Source organism: Cuculus canorus, chromosome 20, assembly GCF_017976375.1.
Source record: "Cuculus canorus isolate bCucCan1 chromosome 20, bCucCan1.pri, whole genome shotgun sequence".
NCBI lineage: Eukaryota > Metazoa > Chordata > Aves > Cuculiformes > Cuculidae > Cuculus > Cuculus canorus.
The window spans coordinates 9,047,146-9,065,594 of NC_071420.1; the positions used below are offsets into that span (position 1 = coordinate 9,047,146).

At 44.2% G+C, this 18,449-nt stretch overlaps 1 long non-coding RNA gene across 1 annotated transcript in view; it reads left to right on the top strand.

Annotated features, from left to right (window-relative positions):
• The window catches only part of LOC128854174 (uncharacterized), a 186,647-nt gene that overhangs the window by 72,091 nt on the left and 96,107 nt on the right, over window positions 1-18,449 (top strand). The window lies entirely within an intron of this gene.

An 18,449-nucleotide genomic window follows, 5' to 3' on the forward strand; every position in this document is an offset into this window, starting at 1 on the left:
TTAATAGTGATTACTGCAAGAAATCACATTTATTAGTCACTTAAACTCTTCTCAGAAATCTGTCCATGTTTTGTGGTGTGATGCTTCAGCGGTGCAAATGGAGTAGTCTCCGTGATGTCAGCTGTAGATCTTGCCCATCAAGGATAGTTCTGCCTCGCTTCTCTTTCCCTCCCGTATGTGATCTCAAACCAGGCCCTACAGAGGCATTGGTTCCTCCTTTTTCCTCTCGGGATGTAACTAAACAAATCAGGTTTGTCTTGACTCCTTGACATCTGTTTCCCCTCTTGCAAGAATACCTACACAATGGTAAACTGTCTATGAACAGGCAAGATTTATTGTGTCACTGATTCCTGGAACCGAAAATATTAATGATGTAAAATATTGATTTGAAAAAACAAACCTCGTAGTTGTTCCGTGAGCCTCTCATTCAGGCACGATGCTGAGATGCCCATCCGTTTTCCATTTTCATATTTATTGGTAAGTGAAAAATCAGGCATGTCAAGCTGTTCAATTTCTAAAGTGAAGTACTTCTCTCCCTCAGATGCACATGAATAATTCTCATTAACCTTCAAGGGATTAATGCAATTTCTTGCAAATGGCTGCAATATACAGTATTTAATATTTATGCTTTCCATATGGCTTGTGCTGTCATACATTCTTGTCAAACATGCTGCACAGTTAATGATATTTTAACTAAATATGGTCCGGAAGACCTGGATGTTTGAGGGACAGTTGTGCCCATCTCCATTTTTACGGATGCTGTTTAAGCTTCCTAACAAAATTCCTAAAGAGATTAAATCAACTGCTCTTCTGAAACATAATGTTCAGCCACCCTTAAAGCAGAGCTAAATGATCAGATGACACGCTGAGACCTAGCTAACATTATATGATCCGTGTAGACCTCAAAGTGCCTGAAAGACAAAGGACGGAACATGCTGGGGACACTTTCCAGGTTGTAAAACAACAGAACAGAGGGGAAGAGTAACGCAGTCAAGGGCCCAGCAAATCAGTGCCGGAGACAGGGAGAAAAGAGTGGTCTGGTCTGTCCTCTGCTAGACAATGCTGTCCACATACGCTGGGTTTGTCTCTAACACACTGTAACCTGGACTGGAACTGTCTGGTGCAGGGGAAAAGGTTGTATCCATCACTGGGACCATGTGGGGCCATTGCTTTGCCCTCGCCCTGAGCCCGTGGGGTGAGGCTGTATCAGTCCATATTCAGCACGGTAGAGCAGACCGAGGGGATGCTGAATGCAGAGGTTTTATATCAGAGTTTTCAACTTTTTCTTAACATTCCCTGCCAAAAAAAATTGTTTGATACAATTTAAAAATGCAAACATAGATTTTATCAGAACAGTTTTCTTGGAACTATTCAAAATAAGCTGGAAAATTTATTGTAGCCTTCCCATTTCAAACTTTCCTGTAATCTGTTGCATGTTCCCTCATTGAGAGGCATCTTGCTTTGTTTTCCTTCCCTTCCTTGCTAGCCCTCACCCCAGAAATAAACATATTCAGAATTTCTATTCAATGTCAAGGCAAATGTCAAGATTTTCACTGTTGATTTTGTGCAGATCTGCTCAGAAGTCTTGCACATCAGCTTTTCCTTGAAGAAGCCAGACGCAGCTGGGAAACATTCTTTGCCTAGCTGCTTTATTTACATGTCCATGCATTGCTGCATAAGGAGAGATGGTCACAGACTGCAGGCAGGAAACCTCCCACTCCTGGGATCTCAGCCCAAACACTTCTGCCCGGTTCTCATGGAACAGTTCTGCCCAACAGCTCAGTCTGGAAAAGCGATCAAAAGAGAAAGCAAACAGTTTGCTATGGCTTTCTACTTAATGGACTAAAAATCCTCCATCAATCAGAACTGTAGTGTTTCTTCTAAAACTAAACCCTTACTCTCCTGCTAAAGGGAAAGAACCTGGTTTTGTGGAGTAGGGTCATGAATTGTGATGATGTGTTACAACACAGAGAGGACAGCCTGCTACAAAGTGATAAGTGCAAATTGTCACGATGGGATTGTCATTGCAGATGTGGATATCTCCTGTTCTATAGCGAAACCATTCGTCTTTCAAGTCTAAAGCGGAAGGAGGAAACAAATAGATGAGAATAGGCAAGAAGGGGAAGAGCTAACTTGAGATGAGATCTTTAAAAGAGGCTGAAGACTGAGTGAGAGTCAAGGCTGTGGAGTTGTATTGCTGACACAATTGGATGCTGATGATTTCTGGCCCACTCAAAGCATCTGGAGTGTTGCTTTTTCTTAGTTGTAATTATAGACACTCTTATATTTTAAGGTCATCCAGTGCCAAGCGGGGCCATCACAGCTCATTAAAGCAAAATTAGCTTCCCCATATTTTCCCTTCTTGCACCAAACAAAAAATCCTACCTGTAATGGTACAGTATGTGGCCTATGAGTGTGCCCATAATTAAAAGGTTGAGATACTCATGTAAACAAATTACCATGAACAAAGGGGTTTACAAATGCCGGCTAATTAGTTTGGATTCCCTAAAGCTTTTAGCTGTTTTTTAATTCAATAACACAGTGTAAATTCTCTAGCCTGAAAAGTCTAATAGGAATTGGCAGAAAACTAAATAATTGATATTGTCAGCGATTGCAGCAGCAAGCCCTCGAATGTTATTGTCTGCCAGTGAGCAGGACTGCAGTGATTTCCTGAGAGGATAAAGAACTGTTTTTAATGAATTAACAGTATAAATGGTAGACAGCTGGCTTTCAACAGCAACTCAGGGGGAAAGGTTTCAAGTTGTGACTACGGACCAGTGGAAAAACCCTCAGACAGGGACTTGATGAGAGACCTGCTGGTCACCTCTCCATGCTGGCGGCCAAAATCCCTTTTGCTTTATTCTGCATAGATGCCACATTGAAGTCTTTGGGCTCACTTCCAAGGTTGGAGGGAACAGGAGGCAGCTCTGCACCTGAGCAGATATCAGAAGGCACCAGTGGGGAAGGGGGAGGATGCCTCAACCCCATACGAGTTACAGCTGCTGAGACCGTGTTGGAGGGACAGATTTAATGGGGAGCCTCTATGTGCTAACAAGCAGCCTAACCTATTGTGTGGACTCTCCAGCTTCCCCAGGCTGCAGTATTATCAAGGTAATGTGAATGCTTTTTGAGGAACACTTACCAGTCACACCATGCTACGCTTCCTGCTGGATGAACTGGTTAGAGAAAAGCAAGCTGGCTTGCCCCTTCTTAGGAGTGATGGTTTCTGGGATCTGTTCATAGTCCTGCCGCTCTTCTCCTGGTCCAGGTATGTCTCCTGGTTTTTGTGTTTACTGTGAAGCACCATGAACTGACTCAGTCCCTGAGCGTGTAACTCAGCTGCATCTACATCATTATACGTGACTTAGTCCATCCACGTATACCTTGATTGGACTGGATACCAGCAAACCGTAGGACTCTTCAGGCCACCTTATGGTCTCGCAGCCCTATGAGACTTTCTCAAGCTGCATCCTTTTGCAGCCCTGTCAAAGTAACAAAATACAGGATTCTGACAGTGGTTGTGTTGTATGTAGATTTCTAAGGATTTTTTTTTCTTGCAAAAGTGAAGTGTTTTGTCTCCGAAGAAATGTTTGTATCGGATCAGTTCCTGTGGGAAACAGCAGGTTGCCTGTGTGCTCTCTGTGATCAACCCCGCTATCTCTTTTATCAGCACTCTCCTGTTTGTCCCAGTTTGTCACCAAAGCAGTCTCCCTGCTTTAAGTAGAAGGTGTAAAGGCTCGTTCTTGATCCACTCCTCCCACCTATCCCCGAAGAAGAGCTCAAAGCAGATTAGTTTGGTCTCCACCAAATCTATTGTTTTAAAGCTATCAGTTAGCAGCAGCTGGATCTTGACCTTGCTGCTTACTTTGATGTGAAGGAAACTATTGACTCGCAAGGAGGCGAGCTCTTATCCTCTCTTCCAAAGAAGGTCAGAGAGATGAAACATAAAGAAAAATCAGAGCAAACAGTGATGTGGGCCACAGCTTAGCAAAGCTAATAGCAAGTGAGGATGTGGAGAGAGCTGAACTGGACTTGACTATACAGGGCCAAATCCGAAAGTGGCATAAGCTAGTTCGGCTTTGAAGGCAATGACCCGGTCCTGTCTACAGTACCTGAGGATCCAGCCTGGAGTAGCCTTGTTGGAGGGCTAGAAGTCCTTGTCATTGCTAGCAACAATGGCAGAAAGAAAACAGAGCTTTTTTTTTTCTTTTTTTTTTTTTTTTTTTCCCTCCTTTATTTGTTGCAAAGGCATTGGTTTCCTCTAAAGAAAACTAAAATAACTTCATACAAGGAATTGGAAGCCTGGAATATGTCTCTTAATAGCCAGTGGGAAGCACAGCAGAAGAGCATCTGATTCTGTACAAAGCATAAGGCACAGCAATGCTGCTCGGTGAGCACTTCAACAAAACTAATGAGTTCACAACTTTTTAAGGACACAAATCCTTCTTCTTTCATAACCATTTTGCTCCAGTACTCCCATCTCGTATGTGGCCTGACACCAGTCCTTCCCTCTAGCCCTTACTTAAGGTATAGTAGAACGCTTTCCTTCATCCTTGGGAGAGGAGAGCAGTAACTCCTCATCTCTGCGTGTCTCTTCCTAGTGCCCTGCTCACCTGGTTTCACTCCAGGCTGCTTTACTAGTGCAGGGTTGGGATGAGTAGAAGGAGAAGGAACAAATCCATGTAGGTTGGTCAGCTGGCAGGTGATGGTGCGTTTCCATTACCAGCCTTTTTCCTACAAAACCCGAGGGATCAAATGAATGAGTCCAATTGCTAGCAAGAGGAACACCTAAAATGAATTTGGATCCCATGCTATTACTGTTTATTGTTGCCACCGCTGCTATGAAGGATGTGCAGCTTAGTCCAGGAGCTGATTTCAGAGATATAATGTGCTACCTCTTAGTAGTAAGGCACAACTAGGACAAAATAAGAATCTTCAGGGGAGCTCAGGGAATAGATTCTGAATCTGAGGTCGTGAATATTTGTTCTTCCCATACATAGTGAGTGAAGGAAGGAGAAACTGGGACTGGGAGAATTTGCATGACTTGGGTGTGCGTGGTTAATCAAAGAGGAGATTTAGAAGAAGATTTAGAGCTGTGAGTGGGTAGAAAGCTGGGACAAACCTTGAGTGTTTATAGTGCTGAAACCTTAATCTTCCAGGGCCATCCCACTCTCTGGGAGCCCCTTATCACTACAGCCCACAGGTTTAACACAGAGCAGAGAGAGAATGACACCTAGACTAGATTTACGATGGAAATGGGACAAATTGTTGTTTATAATGAAGACTCAAGTGAAGAATTCTCTAAATCAGTAAAAAAGTGGCTTCTCAGTTAAGAAGCTCAGCTTACAGTAAGATGAGGTTTGCACAGAACACTGAGTTTTTGTTAATTCATACAAAAGTACAGCTTTGGGGTCTGCTGGGTATCCTCTGCTCCCATTGTAAGAGTTCACCACATTGCAGAATTGCAGCCTAGTGGAACAAAGGTTAATCTGAACTTTTATTAATTGAGAAAAAAAAATACAGCTTTTTTGCTTTTTTTTTTTTTTTTTTCCCTTACCAGCTTGACAACCTGTAGATTTATTCACCTTGTCTAGACTTGTGGGCTTTGGTTCCCCACCAATGCTCCTGAGTCACCCCAAATGCTGGAGAACATAAATACTTTCTCCACCATTGGATAGGGGATGTTGGTTTTGAGGTTTTAGTGACTTGAGCTGTTTCTGTTCTTGATATAAGATCCAATACAAATGTTAGGAGCTGCAAGTAGGAAAATCGGGTCTGATTCAGATTTTCAGCTGATGTAAACTGGAGTAACATCATTGTAGTCAGTGGAGATGTGTGAGTTCCTGCAGCTGCAAGTCTGTTTGGGGACAGGCCCTATGGCTTTCCCAGCTCTTTTTGAGAGTTCCTCGTGTCCCATCTGTCTTGTCTGAAACAGGCATTGCTGGTTCAAGTTGGCACTGGGGGCACCTCATGATTTCTCAGAGAAATAATGTTTGCTGCTTATGGCAGCATGACGATGGATGACATAAGCAAACGTGTTATTTAGTACTCTTATGGAACTAAATCTTGCCTGATGGAGCCTGGCATTTTTGCTGTGGACAAATACTTCCATTTTTATCCTCCCTTATTCATCTTGCAGTACAGTTCTGAGCCTTCCTTGGCCAGTATCTAGGTTTTATGCATCTAGCTGTGTTAATAGCAAGTGAAATGATTCAGCCAGGGTCAAAGGATGCAACCTCTGGGGCTAAATTGCCATCCATTCCCCATGTGCAAACTTCTCTTATACTCTGCTGATGAGCACGGGTGGATTAGCAGATCCTTCAGGCTAGAGCTCCACATGATAGGCAGGCTGCAGACTCCCCAAAGCTCTGGTTATGTTGCTACGTGACCATAACTAATACTCTTGTTCTTGCAATAGGTCTCCCAGGGCAGAGTATGGCATTGGAGGTCTAGACATTGAAGAAAACATCAGCACTGGGCTGTCAGGCTGTTCCTGTGGTTTTAGATAGCAGCTAGAGATAACTTAATGGGTTTGCTTGGATGTATTAGCAAGGCAGGATATTCTTTCTGCTTGCTTTTATGTAGACCATAAAAGATATCAACACAAATCATGAGTCTGCAGGCGAGTATACAAAATGTTCAGGCTAAGCAGTGTCTGGATGGACTGTAACATCCCTTTGATGCTTCCAAAGAATAATGTTCAGTTGTATGGCAGTGACATTTAGAGGGTTACAATCTTATTTACTCCGTGTATGCACATCAGTCCAGTGTGTGCAATTTGTCCAAGCCTGTCCAGTCTCTGGGTCACTGAGCTGACAGGCTGGGCAGATGAAGCAGGGCGTTCCCCATTTTGCAGAAGGGGAACGGAAGTTCACCAGTACTTAGTCTGCCCAAGGTTATACAGAAAGATTGTCTTGACACCAGAACTGAACACAGACACTGGATTCCCAAAGCTGTGCTTGAAGCAGAACAGACATATGCTTAAGATGGTGGATCTGATGTGGCAGAATGCAGCCGCCGTGGTCTTAGGCAGCACTAAGCAGAATCTAAGAACCGCCTGTGAGAGCAGAGGGGACCCAGGAGACGCTTGGTGAGAGCTGCCAGCTCTGACCAATCCTTCTAGCAGCGCTCCTTCTGCTCCGGAGATTATATTACTTTTATGGGTGCACTGGTGTGCTTTCAACTAAGGACAACATGCAGCTCACAACTAAAATGTCTCTTCAGACGCCCTATTAACATTTCTATGTATTGGGATGCAAGCAAAATACTGCCGCCGCAGCGAGCCTGTGCTGCAAACAGCCCACCCAGGCACAGGGAGGTGATTTGGAAATGGCTTGTGTTTTGGGGAGACTCCACCTCCAGGCAGCTCTGAAAACAGCAGTGCTCTGCACAGCATGGGGGTAGCAGGACCATCTCCCCATGCTGGGATTTTCTGTCCCATCCAGGCATAATCCTTCTCGCTCTCAACATTCACTGATCATATCAGGCGCGTGCGCAGGTTGCTAAGTTGATAGGAAAACATCTGTAGGGAGTTCTCTCTTAGTTTGGTGGTGTACTGTCTAGGGAGGGAGTATCTGCCTGCTAGAAGGGAAATTATGGCGTTTGATCGCATCCCTCTAGCCTCTTCCATGACCTGCTGGGTCCTTGTATTTGAAGAAGGGAATTTCGGAAGATGTAGGGCATACTGGGAGCGTGAATGGCACAGATTTGGAGGTGACAGAGGAAGAATAACAGGGCCAGCTATTATTGCTAAACTCAATAATCTCTTCTTTCAGGAAGCTATTTCTGACAAATCCTGATATGTAAGAGATCATGTAGAGACTTGTCATTAAATTTTGTTCTCAAAGCATCAGCAGTTCCAGTTGTTCTCTCTCTGTTTGATATGTGGGTTTACTGCTTTGCCCAAGAACTTAGACTCCAAATCAAACCACGTTTTCAGTTGCATGCAAAAAGGAAGACAGTTTTCCCTATAGATGGACTTGGAATGATGTCTGAATTTGGTAGGTGAATTTGTGTGTGGAATTTAAGGGAAGCTAGTGGAACATAGGCTTTTTCTATAAATCATTTTTGAGGTTTTGTGAGGTTTTTTCCAAAGAGGTAAGGAATTATAATATTCCTCCACATGAACACTGGTTTTACCAAAAATACAGTTTATTTTTCCACTGAAATATTAAAAAACCCAAATATGTGGGCTTGTTTTCTTGTTTATACTTTTTGGTTTTGAGAGTTAAAGTGAAAACTCCACATCTAGTAAAGAAAAGTGCCCTCTTGGCTTTGAAATTGCTTGTTCTGTTGCTTCAGCAGATAGGGGGTGGGAGCCTGACGCTATCACAAGTTGTTATGGTTCATCATTTTCGCTCCAAAGGTGACTGGTGTGTCAGCAAGGATGATGGTTGTCATGAATATGCATAGTATGAGATTATATCTGTTCCAAGTAGGTCATAGTCAAAGTTAAAGTGTCGGCCAGGTTCAAAACAAAAAAAAAGACACACTCCTCCCCCAGTTCACTCCCATTCTTGCAAAGGTGGCACAGAGAGGGAGGAGGGTCTTTATTAGAGGACAAATAGATCTGTTGAGTGGAGAGCAGCCCTGCCCTGGAGTGGGAGCTCCCTGGGTGCTCAGTATCACCACCTGCATCCCAGCCCGGGTCCCGCAAATAACATTACGAGAGGATTGTCTCTAACTGTATGTTCTGATCATTTGGTATTGGATGTTTGACCTCAATCATAAGATCACCTTAATTTAGACATATATATGGGGTGTTTGGTAGCTGTGACGAGTAACCTTCGCAAGTGGGAGATGCTTCCCTTCGTCCCAAATGCAAACAGTTGCGTTGCTCGTCAGGGAGGTTTCCTGAGGAGCTCTGCTTTGTGTGATCCTTTCTGGCTCATTGTCCTGTGAAGGAATGGAGCAATGAGGAGCACTGATGTTTACTAGTAACCCTCTGGGAAAACTTGATGTCAGGTTCTTGTTCAGGGGGACAAATCAAGGAGCCTCTGGGGTGTGGGCTGGCAACTGTGGGTGGAACAGCTCTATTCTCTGCCATGAAAAACCCATTTCCAGTCCAATTAACTAGAAAATGTGGGTTAAAAAGGCCGTTTCTCTGTGGGGAAAAAGCTCTAAAATGAAGAAGCTCAGTGAGTGGAAAATTCCTCTGGAAATCCAACGTGGGGCAAATTCCCATAATGATATGCAGCTATTTTTGCAAAGAAATAGGCTGATTGTTTTTTCCTGCTGATTTTCCAAGGGACTCTGCCTCTGTTCTGGAGAACTATTGTAGCTCCCAGAGAGCTTTATCAGAAAGGACACGAGAAGCACTCATAATGAGAAATAATAAGTTTCTGCTGATTAGTAAGAGATACTCAACACTTGTCGAACAGAATGGAATTAGTAACAAGTTAATCCATCAAATCTGAGACTAGCACCAGTAGCTGACTTTTCCAGCTGGGGAGATAGAAAGATTAAGAACAATTTGCTGAAGGCCACAGAAAAGTCAGGAGCAGAGCTGGGATTCTCCCATAGAAGTCAGAGTATCCTCAAAATACTTCCACTTGCTGTGGAGTGGGAATAAGGAGGAGCGGCTGAGGGAACTGGGATTGTTTAGCCTGGAGAAGAGGAGGCTGAGCAGTGACCTTATTGCTCTCTACAACTGCCTGAAAGGAGATTGTAGCGAGGTGGGTGCTGGTCTCTTCTCCCAATTTAAGGGTTCAAAAAACTTGTAGCTTTGGCACTTTGCGACATGGTTTAGTAGGCACCGTGGTGTTGGGCTGGATGATCTTAAAGGTCTTTTCCAAGCCTAATGATTCTATGAATAAACGCTGAAACACCTGATGAACCTACACCATGGAGAAGGGATGCTCCGAAACATGTCCCTCAGCTTTGGTGTCCTGACTCTGAGCATACTGGTGCTCTACATACTTGAGGTGGAGCTTTCCTTCAGTGGGACACCCTTGCCTGGAGTGCCGGCTCCCCCATAGGGTCCGATATACTTGTGGATATGATGAGAGCAGAGACCAACCCTCGAGGGCTGCTCTTTACTCTTGGCAGGCAAGGCTGCCAGCAGGCTCCTGCTTGCTGAGGGCAGTCATTTGTCACATCTCAGGGCTCTCAACATTAGGAAGTCTGGACGAGCTCCTGAGGCGTATGTGTTTTTCCTGGGTATTTTAGAGCTCCGCTACAGCTGATTTCCAAGAGCATTAGGTGTTCAAGTACCTTTTGAGAATATGAGGCTATGTCTGTCTTTCCCCATATGGGAAATGGAAGTAAGAGCACTTCATCACACTCCTGTGCGCAGACTGCATTAAAGACATCAAATGCTACAGATATAAAGGGCAATAAATAACAACTTTGCCTTTTTGTTATGACACCAGCAGGGACCAGCAACAGCAACTGGCTGTGTGTTTCAGATATCCCCTGGGGTCAGGATTTCTGGCGTACTTCCAGTTTTCAGCAATAATTATTTGGTCAGTTTTACCTGTTTGGCCTTTTGTGTGTGTTTGATTGGAGGCACAGAGGACTCTTACTCTCCTTTTCATGAGAGCATGTAGGTAAGCTGTCTTTGATCAATGCACCATCGCTGTGCGTGCACTCCTGCCCTTTTAAACCAAATCCAAAAACTTGTGTCACTCCACACTGCTGCTATGGTCACACATTGTCTAAGCAAAGCGTTTCAGTTCTTTTATTTACTGCTGTCTTCTTTGTGAAGAATAGCAGGCATCCTTCGGCTATGCCTGATTTGAGGCAGCATCAGGCTGGATATACAGGGAAGAGTTACAAATAAGTGTGCGCAAAACAATCATAATATAATATAATGCCATGATAAAATACAAAGGTGGTTCATTAGAGAGCAAACCATGTCAAGTACAGGTGGAGCCAGAGCAAAGTCTTTGAGACTGGAGAGTTTTGGTTCCCTGCAGAGGATAGATAAAATTTCCTATTCGTATCACAGCAATATCCAGAACAATCGCCCTTTGTGCGAGGAGTGTGCGGAGACATCTGGGGGAATTCCTGCCTGTAACTACAGCAAGTAACTCCACTCTCTCCCACTGACAGAGCAAAGCTCTGGTGTGGAGCTGATGCTGGGGAGAGGCAGCACCTCTGCACCTCTGCCTCCAGCTGTAGCACTGCACTGGGATTGCCTGACATGTCAGGATTGCAGCAAGGGAGCACTGAAGGCCATCTCATAGCAGGGACGCAAACCCCTCTTTGTCCCCTGGCAAATCTGCTCTGGGCACACACGATGTCAAAAGCAAGAAAATTTCCAAAAATGGAAGTTATCAAAAAAAGCAGAAAGGAGGAAAATACGAGCCATTATTGTTAAAGCTGGTATTAATTTGCATTCACAATTCAGTCTCACAAATGGCTCTTGGGGGTAATAAGTTACCTGAATCAAAACTCTGTTGAGGATAGAGATTGTTTTTAATTATAATGCAGAACAGACTGAATGGCTTGAAGGAGGTGCTCTTTTACTTTGTGCTGGAAGCAAAGCAGAATTCCTGGTGGCATCTTTATAAATATTCTGATTTGCAGTAATGATGTGAGGCTGTCAGGAGGTTCCTTCCATTCAAGAGCAGTAGCCATCAGTCTTAATTTCCTACCGCCTTACCTTCATGGCACTCAAAATGGCTAATGCTGTTTGTAACTGTGAGGGTGTGGAGGCCCCAGCCCAGGTTGCCCAGAGAAGTCGTGAATACCCCATCTTTGAGGGTGTTCAAGGCCAGGTTGGCTGAGCTTTGAGCTCATCCAGTGAGAGGTGTCCCTGCCCATCACAGGAGGGTTCAAACTGGATGGCCTTTAAGGTCTCTTCCAACGTAAACCATTCTCTGAGTCTATGGTTAACACCTATGCAAAGGGAGATGCAGGAACAAGGAATTGTAACCTCTGAGAGCCAGAGAATGAACCAGGTTTAGCACCAGTGGTAACAGCTCTGACTTTTTGAAGATGTTAATAATTTGGACATAAAGCGCAACCTTTTGTTGGAGAAGGAGTTTCCCCCTCTGAAGGTGGATGGAGTTCTCTGTTCACCTGGGGAAAAGAGGCATGAATATGCCAAAAATACCCCATTTCTGAGCAAGGAAATGAATATTTGACCACGAGTGAAGCAATGACATGCAAAACCTTACAGGAGGGGTCTGAGCTTTCTGGGGAACGTTTCTGTTGCCTGAAGATGAGTGTCTAGAGCCATTAGAGGTGCACTAGCTTGTCCTGCCTGCCTCTCGGCTGTTACTGCAGGAGGCAGAGGTCTCTTTAGGGTCTGTCACATCTCTCAAATCTGTGCAGATGATTTGGACCCCTTACAGTATCAAAACTGCTGGTAGACTTGTACGTTTAGGATCTCAAATCTCTCCTCTTGAGTAGCTAATAATTTCCCCCCTCGCTTTAGATCCTATGGCTTTGTGACCCCAATATGTCCGTACAGTGGAAGTTTTCCTGAAACCGTTGCTGACTGGGTGCTTAGAAGATGAGTTTCCAGTCTGAGCAGTTGCACTGGTGTTTAGAGGAGTCACATTTTCCCTGCCCTCAATGACAAGAGGAACGTGGGAGGAGATTTGGGGTGCTAACACAAAGAAGTGGGAGCTGCTGTCCTGGGAAAACAATGGAGAGGAGTTCCCTACATGCACAGCATCAGAGGATTTTGTGCTCTTTCATATCCACATGCAGCAAATAAAACATTTCATCAGGTTATTTTAATCCATTAGCAATGGATTTCAGGAAAACACCGGTAATGTATGTAATGTGCACCCAGGAGAAACAACAAATGGTTGGTTAGAGAGTTTAGATTTTAATTAAGTAGATAACGTATGCTTGCATTTAGTCTTATAAATGAAAATGTATTCACTGTAGAGTAGCTGGGTTCTATTAGGTTTCCCTGAACATAAAGGGAAGGGTTGATTATTACTGATTACTGAACTATTAGAGGGTTGTGCCTTGAGCTGCTTGATTGTAGCTCTGTTTGCTTCTGTTGCTGAAAGGGCTCTTTTCTGCTACCCAGATATGTGTGGAATAGGCAGCGTTTCGACTTGATTTGAAAATTAATTCTAGGTTACAAATCTCAGCAAATGATACAAATAATAGTTCTAGTTACTTCTCTTTGGTCCTAACAGCTGGTTTGTTTTCATGGCTGGTGGAAACTTGTAGCAGGGATGCTGCACATCACTCCCAGTCACAAGAGGCCAAGGTGAATATGCTGCTAAAAGAAAGGGTCACTGCAAGAAAAGAGCCCTTGGAAGTGAAAGACAGATTTGGAGTTCTCCCAGGGTATTCCTGTGCTCTGTGATGTCTCCTTTGCATGGCAACATCAAAAGATTACAAGCTATACTATACACTTATAAACCTGTTTTATCTCTGGTGCCTGTGAATATTAATTAGATAAGCCCAGCAACATCTTAGGAGGTCGCCAAACATTATAGTGATTTAGCAGTAGGGAGACTGAGGCACAGGATTGTTAAGTGATTTACCTTTGAAGAAAGCTATGGGAGTTCCCATCGTGGGATGCAAATCTCCCACCTCGAGCCACTAGCTCTGCCTCATTTGTGTGTGTTTATCCGTGCACTTGTGTTTGCCAGCATGCCACTAAAGGCTGCTGTTCTTCCTATTTCTAAAGCCACTGCTGAAGCATTAAATAAAATACAAGATTTCAGGGACTTCTGTAATACCGCAGACCCACATTTCGGAGCTGTCCCAGCCACTTTCTCACAGCAGAGTGGACAGAAAGCTGGAGGCTCTGCTTCACACCTGAAATGATCTGTTTTGATGGGTAAATGCCTGGGGAAAGGGTTTGCCCAGCCAGATGATACCCAACTGCCCGAATGACACTTTGGGCTGTATCAGATGGAAATAAGTTAGGATAGTTTCACACTGCCCTGATTTGCTCGAGACCATATAGTGGCTGCTGGCCTCGGGAGGAAGGGAAGGAAAATATATCTTAAACCTCACTTTCTTGTCTCTGCTCTAGTTCAGTATAGCTTAGCCAGACCACAGCTTCTAAATCAAAGTTTTCTGTTTACACAGATATTTTTGGCCTTTCTTGAGCTCTTGTCATTTCTCCCCATCATCTTGAAATGCTTCCCAGCATTCAGAGTTCTGTCTTGGCTGTGCTTCCCCACCCACACAGGGAGAAGGACGTCAGTTCTAGTCATCACCTTGAAGGAAGTAGTTACCACTTAAAATGCATTACCCAAACTGTTATCTTGAACAGCAGACTCTACACATGTTTAGAGAGGGATTTGTCTTCCAAGGAAAGTTTATGCAGGTTTTGTTTGATGACAAAAACCTGAAGGAACTGACTATGGAACAGTGTCCAAGACCTCATGCATCCATTGTCCTGGAAAATGGACTTTTTAACAATTTCCATTAATGGAAGGCAAGCTTCTTGAACTGCTTTCATTTGTGATGGAACTGTTAACTTATTTACGTTTCACTGAGTTTACCTTGGGGAGGAATAACCTGAGTGGGGCAACAGAGGTTTCTAAGGGACTTGGGTGAGCTGGTCCTGATCACTTGCTCTGTACCAGACTTACTGCGTGTTTATGAAATGCCCACACCCCAACTTTTGGTAAAGGTTAGGGCTGCAGTCAATACAGAGATAGCCAAGAGGGCCCATCATGTCCTGGGGTGCATCAAGCACTCCATTGCTAGCCTGTCAAGGGAGGTGACTTTCCCATTCTACTCTACCTTGGTGCAGCCCCACCTTGAGTACAGTACTGTGTGCAGTTTTGGGTGAAGGGTTTAGAGGGGAAGCCATAAAAGGAGCAGCTGAAGTCACTTGGTCTGTTCAGCCTGGGGAAGAAAGACTGAGAGGAGACCTCATTGCAGTTTACAGCTTCCTCACAAGGGGAGAAGGAGGAGCAGGCGCTGAGCTCTTCTCTCTGGTGACCAAGGACAGGAGCCGAGGGAATGGCAGGAAGCTGTGCCAGGGGAGGGTTGGGTTGGCCGTATGGAGAAGGTTCTTCGCCCAGAGGGTGGTGGAGCCCTGGAACAGCTCCCAGGGAAGCAGTCACAGCACCAAGGCTGACAATATTCCAGAAGCATTTGCCAAATGCTCTCAGGCACACCGTGTCAATGTTGGGGTTGCCCTGTGCAGGGACAGGAGTTGGACTCGATGATCCTTGTTGGTCCCTTCTAACTCAGGACATTCTATGAGTCTATGATTTTTTTTTTCCAGTATCTAAAACCAGCGATAGCTGCCTATACCCCCTCAACTGTGAAATAAGTAAGTCTAACCTGATAGATGTTCATTAGACACTTGCATCATGAGATGGTGACTTCTCTGGAAAATGAATACGTACAAGGTGCATTGGAAAAGGTTTTGCGTTCTGTTGTCTATTCTTGCCGCATGCATAGGTGAAAGAAAAGATGACCTTTCCTAGGCTACTTGTTCGGAATGTTTCACCTTCTCTTGCATTTGTTCTTCGTGATGGGGGAAAAAATGTAAAGGAATTGGCGGAATTTTTTTCCTTTTGTGTATTTAGGACAGTGGAGAGTGACTGAAAGTGTTGAAAGGCTGATAGTCTTGTGAGAGGCTGCCTTTCATGAGGGGAAGGAAAACATTGTGCGGGACAAAGGCTGTGTCTAAGGCTCTAGCTGAGAAGAGAACAAAGCCTCTGCTTCTGTGACTGCGTGGCTGCACCAGGCACCATCCCTTAATAAAGTGATGTAATGCCTAAAATGGACAAAACCGCAGCGGAGTCCCAACGGTTCCTCGCGAAGGCAGCGGCTGTGGCTGCTTTGTCCACGTGGAGCAGGTTATCGGGTACTGGCAGGCTGGGCCTTCTGCAATGAGATGCTGCGGCAATAATCCGTGTGCGAGTGTGCAGCCATTCACAGCAACAATAATGTGATGTATTATTTGGGTTTTTTAGCTTCTCGTAACAATGAAACCTTCCTTCTGCCCCCTCATTCCTTTGATGCTGGCCCAGGTGTCCAATCCGCTTAAATAAACCAGGAACGTAACCATTAATGTCAAAGTTCCATAATTAAATGCTGACTGACTCAGGGCTCACACTTGCAACATTGTACTGCAGTTTTTAAAGAGTATCCAAGTTGACATTAGACTTTTTAAACAGATTAATTAGTCACATTTCATTTTAAGTGGCGCTGACTTAATAGGTACTGCCAATGTACAGTATGTATTTACTTAAAGCAATTATAACATAATATTTACAGGATACTTAACATGTATTAATTACTGTATAATGAATCTCGTGACTACAATATCGCCGTTCTTGCTTGGCTGTAAAAGTTTTATCATCCTGTGAGGAGGGAGGGAAATTAAAATAAATTGCATGCACGTTGAATGCTTATTTTTCACAGGAAATGTGCAAATTATGAGAAAATGTAAAACAGGGGCCCAGTAAATCACAAGCAGCTAACAAATGCTCTGAGACACGCTGTAATGTTTTTATGAGCGTGTTTTACAACCCATTCATTACGCTGTCTGTCCTTCTGAAAGCTGGTTATTAGACTGACTGTGCAAAGTAACACGTGAATATCTGTGCAACTGGCCATGAAATCACAAGTAAGCTGATCACTTTTTTTCCTCTTATTGTCCTGGAAGATATCCTGAAATATTTGCCCTAATGCTGTAGTTTCATGACACATAGCAGTACCGTTTGTGTAGCAAGAGAGATGGTGCTGAGGAGCAGCATGGAGCTGGTATGGAGGGATGTGCTCTTGGAAACAATATATGCTCAATTCAGTCTTGTCTTCCTAGGGGCAAATAGACTTGGATGCTGCAGACGGATAAAGCACAGCCTTAAGTGTTACTGGGTGTTCTTGGGGTCCTGTGCCTGTGTTTCACAGCAGTCCACCTGCAGTGGAATGCCATCAGCAGTGAAGGGTTTCTGGGAGTCACATTAGAGAGGTTGGGAGTCTGCAAGGTTGCAGGCTGGAAGGTGGCTCAGAGTGTCTCCCCTTCAGGAGTGTCCGTGTGGATTTGCTGGCTGGAAACAAGGATAATATCATTGCTCGAGGCAAGAGGTCACGGAAGTTTGTCAGCTGACAGAGAGAGAATATTTGCTGCGTGCTGCATGTCAGCTGTCTGGGGGATGGCTGCAGGTTGGGCTGTCTGGCAGGGAGAGGTTAAAGGTGTACTTAAACTTGGATGCTGGAGGAAGTAAATGCTCAAGGACCTCTCTGACTGCTCTTTTTTCATTATGTGTCTGATGTGCAAAATAATGGAAGCAGATAACCCTAGAGACCCCGCTGTCGGCCCCGCAGTCTCTTGTAAAGTGAGCACACAACATGCCATAATAGGCACAAAGGGAAAAGCACAAGCGTTTGACAGCCAAGCAATGCTGGCATTCTGCAATTTCGCTTCCACTGTGACATTACAAACAGCTTCATATTCAAATGGCTGCCTGTCTATGATTGTCCAATTATTCACTGCATTCTTTCTTTGATGGCACAGATGTTCCCAATTTCTTGGAGTAGAGGGTTTTTTTTTTTTTTCATCTAAAAAGTCGTTCCGCCTCAGAAATGCAAAATTCTCCACAGTTCACCAGGTTCTCTGATGGGTTTGCATAATTGGTCTTCAATTTGCCTATTGTTTTGTAATAGAAAGCCTATGTTTAATTTCATTTTTGTAAACCTGTAGAAAGAGCAGAGCATTCTGCCATTGAAGTCATTCTCCTCAGTAGGATCGAAGCGGGTTGTGAACATTTAGGCTTGATTATAAGGCACAGATTGTGCTGAAAGGAACGCGTACTTTCTTCTTCCATTGTTTTAAACACATTATGAGGCTGATTCAGCAAGATGTTAAACACACTTCTCTCTCTGTACCTTTGTATGAGGAGCTTATCTCCTGGCAAGGCCAGGCTGGTGGTTTCTGGTTGCGCTGGCATGCCAGGGAGGGCAGACCAGGTTTGTTGCAAGCAGATATTGTTCAAATCATGGACCTGAATAACTGTATAATTGCCTGGGAAAGGACGTTGTGATCACTTATAAGTGTTGGCTGCGAGGTGTTCTTTCAAAAAGGTAGTGTCGCTCTTTCCCAGGACCTCAGATTCCTTTTGTGTACTGGATGTAATTCTAAACATACTTCTGTGGATAAACTGTTAGTCAGCATTCATGAAATAACTTGGGCTTGCTGAAAGGCAGAGAGTCATTTATATGTCAGGCGTAGATGGCAAGGCAAGATAGAGACAGCTGTGTGGTACAAGTGTCAAAAGTGCTCAGGAGCAGAAAAAGGCATTTCTAAAACTTCATAGGAACAACAATAAGAAAACCCCAGCAAAACATTACACCAACTAATGGGGAGCTCTGGGGGTGAAACCTAGCAAATCAAATCCTGGGAAATAAAAACAGAGATTGTAAAAGATTAGAGGCTTGGCAGGATAATTCAAAAGAGATAAAGAAATGACCCAGGGATTTACAGGCTCACAGCAATCCTGTGTAAAAGGATTAGGTTAGGGCCCCAGCAACAAAAAAGGGGCCAACAGAGAAGGTGTGGT